This window comes from Erpetoichthys calabaricus, chromosome 1, assembly GCF_900747795.2.
Source record: "Erpetoichthys calabaricus chromosome 1, fErpCal1.3, whole genome shotgun sequence".
Classification (NCBI taxonomy): Eukaryota; Metazoa; Chordata; class Cladistia; order Polypteriformes; family Polypteridae; genus Erpetoichthys; species Erpetoichthys calabaricus.
The window spans coordinates 25,833,988-25,847,408 of NC_041394.2; the positions used below are offsets into that span (position 1 = coordinate 25,833,988).

General features: G+C 42.1%; 1 protein-coding gene across 1 annotated transcript in view; it reads right to left on the bottom strand.

Moving 5' to 3' along the window:
• LOC114647801 (latent-transforming growth factor beta-binding protein 1-like) overlaps nt 1-13,421 on the bottom strand; it is a 636,168-nt gene that overhangs the window by 238,585 nt on the left and 384,162 nt on the right. The window lies entirely within an intron of this gene.

The following is a 13,421-nucleotide window of genomic DNA, read 5'->3' on the forward strand; positions in this document are numbered from 1 at the left end:
TGTGATCCATCCGGTTCCAACTCCATAAAACTTCCCTCTGTCAACTGTTCATTGTCTGTTGTGCAGTTTGTATGCCAACGACCGGTACCTCAGAGCTGTTTTCACTGCCTGAGTGGTACTATAGGGGGACGATTCCCCAACCCTCAATCTGTTCTGTCTGTGTTCTTTATACTTAACAAGACGTAAAGTCTTCTCTTAGAATGACTTAGCATCAAGCTCTGGTCTTGATCTGCACAGTAGCAAGGTCAGCACTGAAATGAGACTCCGCCTTCAGGGAGCGTTCTGCTTTTATACTGGGTGGGGCAGAAGAGGCGGGGCTTCCTTTGCTTCAGTGCCCTCAAGGGGCGGTTTTCTCAAGGTTGTGAGGGAATAAAGGAGAAAAGACCTTTAGCGACTCTGCCCCCTGCCATCCTGGGGTGGTACTACTTACCCTTTGGCATGCATATGTGACAATTGTGTGTTTTACATGCTTAGGAAAAATTATATCTCTTTACAAGATTTTATATAGTACTTTATACATGTGTGTGCCCTGCCCAGAGTTTGTTCTTGCCTTGTGGGCTATGCTAGCTCCAGCAGACCCCCACAACCCTGTTTAGGACTAAGCGGGTTGGAATATGACTGACTGACTGACATTACATGTGGATCATTAAGATTTTCCTGCAAGATGAAGACTTATAGAGAACTCATTCTATGCTGCTCAATGGTTCCATTCATTCATCCATTTTCTAGGCTGCTTGTCTTGATAAAAGTGGAAGTGATGAGATATGTCAAGACTTGGTTCCTGTCAGTACAGAGACACATCTGTTGCTTTAGTTTGCTGAGCTATTCCTTCTGCCTTGGAATTAAATCAGTAATGCTGGGCAAAATCCTAATTTCAGACCATGGTGCTTGAAACGGCCACTATGCATAGTTTGAGACCACAGATAACAATGAATATTACTTGTGTGGTGGACAGCTGGGGCCCTTGCCCGGCCGGGACGTCTCTTCTGTATATGGTCCGGGGGAAAAGGCAAGGACTGAACAGTACCTCCCCTGGGTGGCAGTGGTGCCTCAGATTCCAGCAGGGCTCCATGAGAGATGGAGTTCTCTAAGACCCTGTTGGGATCCAGGGGTGCCACCAGGGGGCGTTGCAGTGGTTCCTGAGCCCATGTGTCCACCACACTTGGTAAAGTAAGAGTTTCATACAAAACATTAGCTGTTGCTTCACAACTTTGCAGCACTACATTCATTTTCAGTCTCCCATGATAACTTGACATATTAGCCACCAGTTAGCAATCAGTCATGGCCAGGACTGGCACAACTAGGAGATCACGACACCCTGGTCAGGGTGGTGTTTTCATACAAGAGAATTTACCGTTAAACATTATGAATTAACAATGCAAAAATAATTAAATTTAAGTGTGAACTGTGAGTTACATGCTGCACATATCAAGTGCTTAAATTATACATTGCTTTTAAAAATTGCAAAGTGTTTTACAGTAAATATGTCAGTACTGCAATTCACAGAGCTTTGCCACACTGCCACTGAACATTGGTAACTGACGTTGCCATTTATTTCCCTGATTTTTCACATATTGTGACTGATTGGCTAGAAGAGCAGAATCTCTTTGAATGTTGGCCCCCTGTTTAATTAACAAAAGTACATAAAAACCGTGGAAGGTGGCACCACGAACAACGACGGCTGGAACAGCTCAACAAATCAATACAAATCAAAATAACTCATAGGAGCTCTGTCCAGATCAGGTTCCAGGTCCAATGTGAGACATCATCTTCCAGGACCCTCCAGTTTTATATAGGGTGGCACAGGGAAACGGGAAATTCTCAATTGACATTCAATGCACGAATAAACACAATACAAAATACATATAATGATGAAATGCAATTAATGATGGTAATCAATATTCATTCAATGTTTTGAAGAAAACATCATGAAGGTGTTGTTCATTTCTCCGTCCACTTTTTGACAGCTCATTGTGGAAATTCTGCATTGCTTGGAGTAACACATCAAGAGAAATGTCAGCGATTTCCTCTTCAGACCTCCTTTTTTAGTTCAGCAATGGTTGTAGGACGTGTGCGGTACACTTGGCTTTTAAGATGTCCCCAGAGAAAAAGATCACAGTGAGATCTGGGGGTCTCAGAAGCCATCGAATGACGCGCCTTCCAAACAATAACCGAACAGCTGCCATTGATTGTCGGGCAAGATGCGAAGTGGCTCCCCCTGGGGACTTCTTTTTTAAGGCTGAACCTGTTTCTTTGAAATTCCACACCCATGTTGTAATCAAATGAGCAGATGGGACACGATCATGACGTCCTAACTGGTAGTGACGCCTCAGTCACACTCTCACCATTCTTATAAAAGGCTTTCACAGCGAATGCTCATTGCGCACCATTATAACTAATGGCAAGGGCTTCTAAACGAGATCGCTTTGGTCCCAAACAACTGCCGACACCCCAGGGTCACCAACATCTAGTTCCAAAATTTCCAGTTTCCCAGCTTTACCTTGTAGAAGAGGCGGGGCCAGTTGTGGGCACTGTGGGCAGAGTTGGTTGCCCTCAATGGGCGGCTCCTCAGTTATGTGGGTGGAAAAATGGAGACCTGAGTGGAAGCCTGAGTGGAGGCCTGAGTGGAGGCCTGAGTGCCCCCTGTCATCCTAGAGAGGTAGACTCAGTAGAGTCAGGAAGGGGATATCCAGGTGCACATGTGTGACAATATAATGCTGTCATGCTGTCTATACATTGACCAGATATTGTTCATAATCATTTATATATGTCACGTTGTAAAATTTTATTAATTTCTGGAATGTTATTAAGGTGTCAGTCACAGGTACAGTAAGTTTGCAATATGCTGACTGACAAAAGGGCAGTCAGTCCAAAAAATAAAGAGTGAGCATCAGGAGATAAAGCAGGATTGGTCAGATCTTAGATCCTGTTTTGGGGTGACATTTACAGTCATATGAAAAAGTTTGAGAAACCCTCTTAATTCTTTGGATTTTTGTTTATCATTGGCTGAGCTTTCAAAGTAGCAACTTCCTTTTAATATCTGACATGACTGATGGAAACAGTAGTATTTCAGTAGTGACATTAAGTTTATTGGATTAACAGAAAATATACAATATGCATCATAACAAAATTAGACAGGTGCATAAATGTGGGCACCCCAACAGAGATATGACATCAATACTTAGTTGAGCCTCCTTTTGTAAATCTAACAGCCTCTAGACGCTGTCCTCCTATAGCCTTTGATGAGTGTCTGGATTCTGGATGGAGGTATTTTTGACCATTCTTCCATACAAAATCTCTCCAGTGCAGTTAAATTTGATGGCTGCCGAGCATGGACAGCCTGCTTCAAATCATCCCATAGATTTTCGATGATATTCAAGTCAGGGGACTGTGACGGCCATTCCAGAACATTGTACTTGTCCCTCTGCATGAATACCTTTGTAGATTTCCAACTGTGTTTTGGGTCATTGTCTTGTTGGAATACCCAACCCCTGCGTAACTTCAACTTTGTGACTGATGCTTGAACATTATCCTGAAGAATTTGATGATATTGGGTTGAATTCATCTGACCCTTGACTTTAACAAGGACCCCAGTCCTTGAACTAGCCACACAGCCCTACAGCATGATGGAACATCCACCGAATTTGACAGTAGGTAGCAGGTGTTTTTCTTGGAGTGCGGTGTTCTTTTTCCGCCATGCAATGCGCTTTTTGTTATGACCAAATAACTCAATTTTTGTCTCAACAGTCCAAAGAACTTTGTTCCAAAATGAATCTGGCTTGTCTAAGCGACTCTGATTGTAGTGTGAGTGCAAAAAAGGGCTTCTTTCTCATCACCCTGCCATACAGATGTTCTTTGTGCAAATTGCGCTGAATTATAGAACGATGTACAGATACACCATCTGCAGCAAGATGTTCTTGCAGGTCTTTGGAGGTGATCTGTGGGTTGTCTGTAACCATTCTCACAATCCTGCACATATGCCGCTCCTGTATTTTTCTTGGCCTGCCTGACCTGCTGGGTTTAACAGCCACTGTGCCTGTGACCTTCCATTTCCTGATTCCATTCCTTACAGTTGAAACTGACAGTTTAAACCTCTGAGATAGCTTTTTGTAGCCTTCCCCTAAACCAGGAGACTGAACAATCTTTGTTTTCAGATCTTTTGAGAGTTGCTTTGAGGATCCCATGCTGTCACTCTTCAGAGGAGAGTCAAAGGGAAGCACAACTTGCAATTGACCACCTTAAATACCTTTATATCTCATGATTGGACACACCTGTCTATGAAGTTCAAGGCTTAACAAGCTCATCCAACCAATTTGGTGTTGCAAGTAATCAGCATTGAGCAGTGACAGGCATTCAAATCAGCAAAATTACAAGGGGACCCACATTTTTGCACAGCCAGTCTTTCACATTTGATTTAATTTCATACAACTAAATACTGCTTCATTAAAAATCTTTGTTCGGAAAACACCCCAGTACTCAGATGATCTTTTTTGTTGAAAGTAGAGTAAATTATTATGCAGGCTGAGAGGGGTTCCCAAACTTTTTCATATGACTGTATATTCATGCACCAATGACATCTCAAGCGACCTGACCCCAGTGGGTTATGGGAAAATCCTGATGGAAACAGATAATGCAAAAGCCACAAAGTGTCAGCACTCATAGCTGCTTTGTTACAGTAGGCATTATGCCATCCAAAAGATAGCATTTACCTGGCATCTGCCAAACCCAGATTGGTCCATCAGACTGCCAGAGAGTGAAGGGTGATCATCACTCCAGAGAACACGTTCCCACTGCTCCAGAGTCCAATGGTGCCACGCTTGACACAAACTCCAGTCGAGGCTTGGCATCGCACATAGTGATCTTAGGCTTGTGCCTGACCCACAGGCATTCTGCTGATGTTGCTACAAGAGGCAGTTCAGAACTCAGAGGATCGGCACACTTTGCACTTCGGCACCCGACAGCCCTGCACTGTGAGTTTGTGGGGTCTGACTCTTTGTGGCTGAGCACTTGTTGCCCCTCAATGCTTCCATTGCACAATAATTGCGCTTACAGACCCAGCAGAGGAGAAATTTCACATACTGTTTTGCAGCAACGGTGACCACTTATGACAGTGCCATGTTTAAAGACACTGAGCTCTTCAGTACAACCCATTCAATACCAATGTTTGCCAATGGAGTCTGCATGACTATGCACTTCACTTTATTCACCTGTTAACAATGGGTATGGATGAAATATCAGAACTCAGTAGTTTGGAGGGGTGTCCACATACAGTTCAACATGCAGTGTACCTGTATAGTAGAACAAAACCGCAATATGTGAAGATAAGAGGTAAACGAGCCACGGCAGCACTTACAGTTCTTAACGTGTTTGGCAAAAAAAGTTTATCCAATGTTTTCACTGCCTGTTTGTTCATCAAGGAATGGCTTGCAAATTACTGTCTACCTCACAGTTTAAAACTGCACAGCTCTTGGAAGGCTTTGTCTCTTAATGCCTCAATGTTTGTTTATAACTCACCTCAGGAAGGAACTGGGAAATGGAAGTCCAAAGCACACCCCAGAGAGACCACAGGAAACCGGAGTAGCATGACCCCCAAACTAGACAGGAGGAGGAAGACAACAAAAGGACTGCCCAGTCTGGTGAAACCCCATTTAGAAGCACAAAAGGAGACATTCTCTGGGAAGGACTACCACCTGAGGAACAGGCTTACAACTATCTAAATCAGGGGTGACCAACTCCAGTCCTGGTGGGCTACTGTGGCTGCAGGTTTTCATCCTAACCCTTTTCCTAATCAGTGGTCAGTTTTCACTGCTAATTAACTCCTTTTCCTTTTATTTTAATAGTCCTGTTTTTAAGGATTCAGTCCTTTGAACTGGTTTGTTTCTTCATCAAATGGCAGCCAAACAGAAATGAGACGTGAAACAAGCCAACAGATGACCAGCTCGTCAAACTCCAGCCAGTTTCTTAATGAGAAGCCGATTCTTGCTGTTAATTAAAGCTGTTATTGAATATCATGATTTGTTACAGCTCTCATTCTGCTACAGCAGACTGTTGATTTCCTGTTTTTTCTAGATAGTTAGATAGATAGATAGATAGATACTTTACACACATGTCAATACTCCTGCTATTAGTAATGGTCAGGGTAAAGAATCAGTCTTGTTATTAGAGAACTGAGATGTAGTTTGTTCTTAATTTTCAAAAAATAGAAACTATTTTGGTCTTTTTAGTCACGATAACTTATTTAGTACTGGTAAAAAGACACTTATGTATTGTAACAGCCACTCTAAGAGAGTTAAAGCTGAAAATTAAATTGATATTGTGTTTGCCTGAGTCCTATAGAAGAGTAGCTATTAGAATATGGTATAATCTTTTACCCCCTGTAAGTTAATATGAGACAGACTTTCTTGCTGTATCTACAATATGGTGTGTTAATCGAGTCAGTTGTACTTTAGATTCGGTCCCATTGCTAGCAGGGACTAAAAGACCCATTCATGGTATGAAAATGAGATAAACATACCGTTTTCTGAACGTTTAGAAATGGTTCAAATGTATGAAAGAACTTAAAGAAATAAACAAGGCATACAAGCTTTAAACAGAACTTTTCTTTTTATTGTTATATGAATTTTTTCTCTATTTTTGTGTGAACTGTTTTACTTTGAATTTTGACTAAAGCTGTTTTTTTGTGGAATCATATATAAGTGTCAAGCTGTTGCTGAATCCCATGAAGCAAACTAAAGCTGCAGAACTTTGGTAATTTTGGGTAAACACAGTTACATATATGACTGAAGAATGAACTTTACATTTAAAACATGTTCTAAGTGAAGCTTTAATAGTCATGCAATCACCACATAAGCCTCTGAGTGGCAGTTCTGAACTTGTTTTAGATATCTTGACAGTTGAGACCCTTATTGTGCAGGAAATGTGTGTCACTTGACCTGAGGAATTTTAATTGAATGCTCCTCTGTAGGCCATTAGTAGTAGTTGTGGTATTGTTGGTATTGTCAGGTAACAGAGTGCAGTGAAATTCTAAGCTGCATGTCCTAACTACATGCAACACATCACCATAATAAATAATAATTTCGTGAAATATGGCATTTATTAAATCTGAAACAGTGGCAGAATTGGTGAAGCCACAGTCAATGTTTAGTTTCTGTTCGTGTTACATGCAGATGACAGGCTTGTTTCAAATGTTTGAGTTCACTTTAAAACACTCACTGTAATCACATTTGCTTTGTTTTGTACAACACTTGCATCTTACACAAAATGAAATAACAGTTCCACTTGACTGCAGATGAAGAAAAAGCTCTACAGACAGCGGCCAGAGTGACTTGGAAAGAATAAAGAGGAGCTGTACAGTATAAAAGATCTCAAAGAAAGAGACGTCCCACACAGTGCTGTTTAATGTGGGGCCAAAATTACTCTGTATCTACAAAAATACTTGTCACCTCACACATAATGTATTACACACACTCACACACATACTCTCTGTATGTATACATATATATGTATATATAGTGACCTCCAGGGGGTGCCACTGAGCTCTAAACCCCAGACACAACTGCACAGACAAGCCCGAGGTTCACAATCAATTCAATAAAATGATTTAATTTAACAAAGTGCCTTTCCAGAGGCTTTTATTTAATTCTTGGCACAAACAAATCCTTTCCTTTGTTCTCCTTATATCTCCTCCTATGTTTTACTCCTCCTCCTCCTTCCCTCCAGGATGAGTGTTGCCCTTCTCCACTCCTGATTCCAATTCACTGGGACAAGTGGCAGGGCTCTCTCTTTTAGCTCTCTGGTGCTCAATCTACTGCTGCCAGAGAAGCACTTCAGGGTTAGGCAGGACCACCCTGGTCACTCAGTAGTTAATTCCTGGCAGCTACCCCTGAGGCCACCACAGAACTCGACAGGACAGCCGTATGGAACCACAGCACCCATACTGCTCTGTGGACATCCATACATGGGCTCAGAAGAAGTGATGCTGCCACCTAGTGTATGGGGGGGATGATCTGTCCATAGTGGTCAGCTTTACCGCTGCTCCATATTTCTGGTCTCCTGATTAGGAAAGGGACTGCCAACCAGCCCATTCAGGTTGCTTCTTCAGCCAAAATGTTCATCCGTGGCCATCTAGGATGCCAGCTCTGGTGCACCTGCTGTCACAGCACACTCTCCATCATGTTACCTCCTTATAGGGGAGGAAGATTGTAGCTCTCTTCCTGACCAATCCCTTATTTTGGCTTCCATGCTAGCTAAGGCAGCAGGGTCCATCCCAGCCGGTACCCCCCCCCCCTCTCTCTCTCTCTCTCTCTCTGTATATATATATATATATATATATATATATATATATATATATATATATATATACACTGCTCATAAAAATTAAAGGAAAACTTTTTAATCCGAGTATAGCATCAAGTCGATGAAACTTGTGGGCTATTGATCTGGTCAGTTAAGCAGCAGAGGGGGTTGTTAATAATTTTCAGCTGCTTTGGTGTAATGAAATTAACAGCAGGTGCACTAGAGGGGAAACAATGAAATGACCCCCAAAACAGGAATGAATGGTTTAACAGGTGGAGGGAGACCACTGACATTTTCCCCTCCTCATCTGTTTTTTCACTCATTTTACATTCGCCTACAGTCAGTGTCACTACTGGTAGCATGAGGCCATAACTGGACCCTACAGAGCTGGCACAGGTAGTCCAACTTCTCCAGGATGGCACATCAATATGTGCCTTTGACAGAAGGTTTGCTGTGTCTCCAGGCACAGTCTCAAGGGCATGGAGGAGATTCCAGGAGACAGGCAGTTACTCTAGGAGAGCTGGACAGGGCCCCTCGTAGAAGGTCCTTAACCCATCAGCAGGTCTGACCGGTATCTACTCCTTTGGGCAAGGAGGAACTGGATGAGCACTGTCAGAGCCTACAAAATGACCTCCAGCAGGCAGGCCACTGGTGTGAATGTCTCTGACGAAACAATCAGAAACTGACTTCATGAGTAGTGCGCCCTGAACTCACTGCCTGGCACCATGGAGCTTGATTGGCATTTGCCATAGAATACCAGAATTGGCAGGTCCACCACTGGTGTCCTGTTCTTTTCACAGATGAGAGCAGGTTCACCCTGAGCACATGTGACAGATGTGAAAGGATCTGGAGAAGCCGTGGAGAACGTTATGCTGCCTGTAACATCGTTCACCATGACCAGATTGGTGGTGGGTAACTGATTGTTTGGGGAAGCAAATCCATGGAGAGACGCACAGACCTCTACAGGCTAGACAACGGCACCTTGACTGCCATTAGGTATTGGGATGAAATCCTTGGACCCATTGTCAGACCCTATGCTGGTGCAGTCGGTCCTGGGTTCCTCCTGGTGCACGACAATGCCTGGCCTCATGTGGTAAGAGTATGCAGGCAGTTCCTGGAGGATGAAGGAATTGATACCATTGAATGGACCCCACACTCACTTGCCTGACCCAAATTCAATAGAACACCTCTGGGACATTATGTTTCGGTATATCCGACGCCACCAGGTTGCACCTCAGACTGTCCAGGAGCTCAGTGATGCCCTGGTCCAGATCTCAGTGGAGATCCCCCAGGACACCATCCATCATCTCATTAGGAGCATACAATGTTGTCAGGCATGCATACAAGCACATGGGGGCCATACAAACTCCTGAGTACGATTTGGAGTTGCTGTAATGAAATTTCTGCAAAATGTACTCGCCTGCCTGCCGCATCATTTTTTCACTTTGACTTTCGGGGTGTCTTTGAATTCAGCCCTCTGTAGGTTGATCATTTTCATTTCCATCAAACGATGTGCCATCCTTTTGTTCCTAACACATTACCATATCAGTCCATATCAGTAGAGACAGACAGCAGGATTTTTTTTCCCAGTTAAAATCTGATGTGTTTTCAAAGTTTTCCTTTAAATTTTTGGAGCAGGTTATAAATATATTTAAAATTACCACTTCCCCTTACTGTTTCCATATAGTACACCTGGAACATGTGGACTTTAAGGTCAGGTCCATTCCCCCTCATTCCACAGTGAAGATGGCACATGTTACAAACTCCTTAGTAATGTGGTGGCAACTGAACCACGAAAAAGCAGAACCCATAAAATGGCATTAGAAAAGGATTCAAATATTTCTGAAGTGCTTAAAAATGAAACCAAATAAAAAAATAAGAAAGCCTCATCCCCACGAACCATAATAGCCATAAACCCAATTAAACAATGAGAAAAAAAATAAAACAAAAATCAATCATAAAAGATGTGAGTATAGAAAACAGCTAATGAGTAAAGAGCAAACGGAGAGGAATGGGAGAAATGACCTGAGCTGGCATGACTGAAGTCTTTAATGCGTCACAGCAGGCTGGGCTGTGCTGTAAACTGTGACCACCCTGACCCTGATGCTAAAGCAGAAGAGCTCGTCTTTGAACTGATGGCCAAGTGCAGTGAAGGCCGGACTTGGTGTACATCTGTTTGGTTCAAGTAATTCAAGACATTGCAAATTATTTAAAAAAAAAATGTTTCCAGCAAGCTTATTTTTACTTTTAATGGACTTTTTCAAACTCTGTATTTTGGCTTTGTGGACGACCTAATCTCATTATCATCAAACCACTAGAAGCCACCTGCACATATGAGCGACTTGTCTGAAAGAAAGACGGGATCACAGAGGATGTCCGTGGCGCCAAGCGGTTTATTTTAGATGTGTCTTTTGTACTTATGCCACCACAATTAAAAAAAAAAAAAGTTATTTAACTGCAATAACAATGACCTTATCTTCTGGGACAGTTTGGAGGGTTCCAAATGTATCCTGTTTAGTCACTGAAATATTAAAAGTACTATACAGTTTATACATTCTTTGTGCAGTATATGAAAACTTATTAAGATAAGTATCACAGAACAGGAAAAAGAATTAAAAATAGATAACAATATATTTATAACAATGCTACTACACACATTCTACACCACCAAGTGGCCTAATTTATTCAGCAAACTCAACCACAAGGGAAGCTTCATGTCCATATTTTCTCTTTACAAATAAATTTAACCAATTTGGCGGACGGCCAGGGCAGGGGACATATTCAGGGCAATACCTCCCCCGGAACATGAGAGGGTAAACCCACTGGCTTACACCGGGGCCACGGGTTTGGAGCTTAGAAGCTCAACCCTGCTGGGGCCCATGACCACTACCAGGGGGTGCTTGGACAGCTTCTCATCCCTGGACTGCAGCTTTGTCCTCCACCTCTCGACTCTGGCTCCCCGAATGGAGTGAGGCGGTCTATTTTATAGGGTACACGGCAAAGAAGACCACCTCACTCCGTTTGGGGAGCCATAGTCGAGAGGTGGAGAACAAAGCTTTCTGGGAGAGGAGTGGAGGCAGCAGAGAAAACGAAAAGAGAAAAAGAAAGAAGAAGAAGAAGAGAAAGAGAAGGGACTGAGTAGGATTACTGTGGGTAATTATGTACGGTGCACTGAAGTGGGGAGTGGGGGATAGAGCTGCCCCTCAAGGAAATAAACTGTGTGTTGGTTTTGCACTGTGCCTGTCTGTACGCCCCCAGTATACCACACCAGTTAAATGGTTAGAGAATTGGGAGTTCTTTTGTTATAAAAGTGAACTCATATTCTTAAATGCTTTATTTATCTCTGTGTATGAGACATGAGTTCAACTCATAATGTTTGTGTGCAGTTTGTACATGTCCATATTGTCAATGAGTGTGTTTACATGCACACAAAAAATAAGGATAAGGGGAGATAGATAGATAGATAGATAGATAGATAGATAGATAGATAGATAGATAGATAGATAGATAGATAGATAGATAGATAGATAGATAGATAGATAGATAGAAAGAAAAGGCACTATATGAAAAATCATATATAGTGCCTTTGTGTTCCAAGATTAATCCAACCTAATGTGGACCCCCCAAGTATTTGTAGGAGCAGACCACATCGATATTTCCTCCGTGAGTAGTGAGCGGACACAGAGGCTGTTTGTTGTGGTGAAAGCCAATCACCATTTTCTTGGTGTTGCTGATGTAAAGTTGCAGACAATTCTCTTTGCATCAAGAAACAAACCTCTCCATCTGACTCCTCTCCTTATTCTCCTCCTCCTTTATTAATACACCCCATACATGCAGAATCCATCTGAAAGTTGGAATTCTGGTTAGCCGGTTGTTTTCATGCATGAGACCAGTTATGGAGTCTTCCTAACCAGGAAAAGAAAATCCGAGCACATCTCTCCAGTTTTGATGTCACTACACTGATTACCTGTGTCATTCAGGATTGACTTTAAAATTCTGCTCATGGTTTATAAAGCCTTAAATAATCTCGCCCCATCTTATATATCACAATGTCTGACGTCTTATATTCCAAATCGTAACCTCAGATCCTCAACTGAGTGTCTCCTTAGAATTCCAAGAGCAAAACTTAAAAAACGTGGTGAGGCGGCCTTCTGCTGTTATGCACCTAAAATCTGGAATAGCCTGCCAGTAGGAATTCGCCAGGCTAATACAGTGGAGCACTTTAAAAAACTGCTGAAAACACATTATTTTAACATGGCCTTCACATAACTTCACTGTAATTTAAATCCTGATACTCTGTATATCCGATTCATTATAATGACTATTCATGGTGGCTCTAAAATCTGTACTAACCCCTACTCTCTCTTCTGTTTCCTTTTCCGGTGTCCTTTTAGCCACTACCATCTACCCAAAGCACCATGATGTTCCAACAATGATGGATGGATTAAAAGCCAGAAGTCTGTATGACCATCAGCATCAAGTGACTCCATGAGAACCCTAACTACAAAGAGGACTATTTCATTTATGTTAGGTAGAATGCCCAGAGGGGACTGGAACCCCTACAGATTTTATTTTTTTCTCCAGCTTTCTGGAGTTTTTTTTTGTTTTTTCTGTCCACCCTGGCCATCGGACCATACTCCTTTTCTATGTTAACTAATGTTGTCTTATTTTAATTTCTTATTGTGTCTTTTATTTTTCTTTTCTTCATTATGTAAAGCACTTTGAGCTACTTTTTGTATGAAAATGTGCTATATAAATAAATGTTGTTGTTGTTCCTTTGGCAAAACACTCATAAAATGTGCTAAAAAAACATTAAACATCAACAGACTCCAAAAACAAGCTTGGAGCCTGTGCCTCCTGAGATTGCACTGCAGAGCTTAGCACTGTAAGTTCAGCTCATCAACATACATTGAGTGATTTCAGAAATACTTACACATTATTTCAACCAACAGAAGGACTGATGCAATCACTGAGCATTCACGTTAGGAATTTATTTTTGTGGATGCTTCTACCATTTTCAAGCCATGGCAGCTAACTCATTGTTCATTTACTTGTGTTTCAACAACATAAACCCCACTGTTTTCTACCAATGGCTGCTGGATGGTTGTGCATCGCAAAGACATACA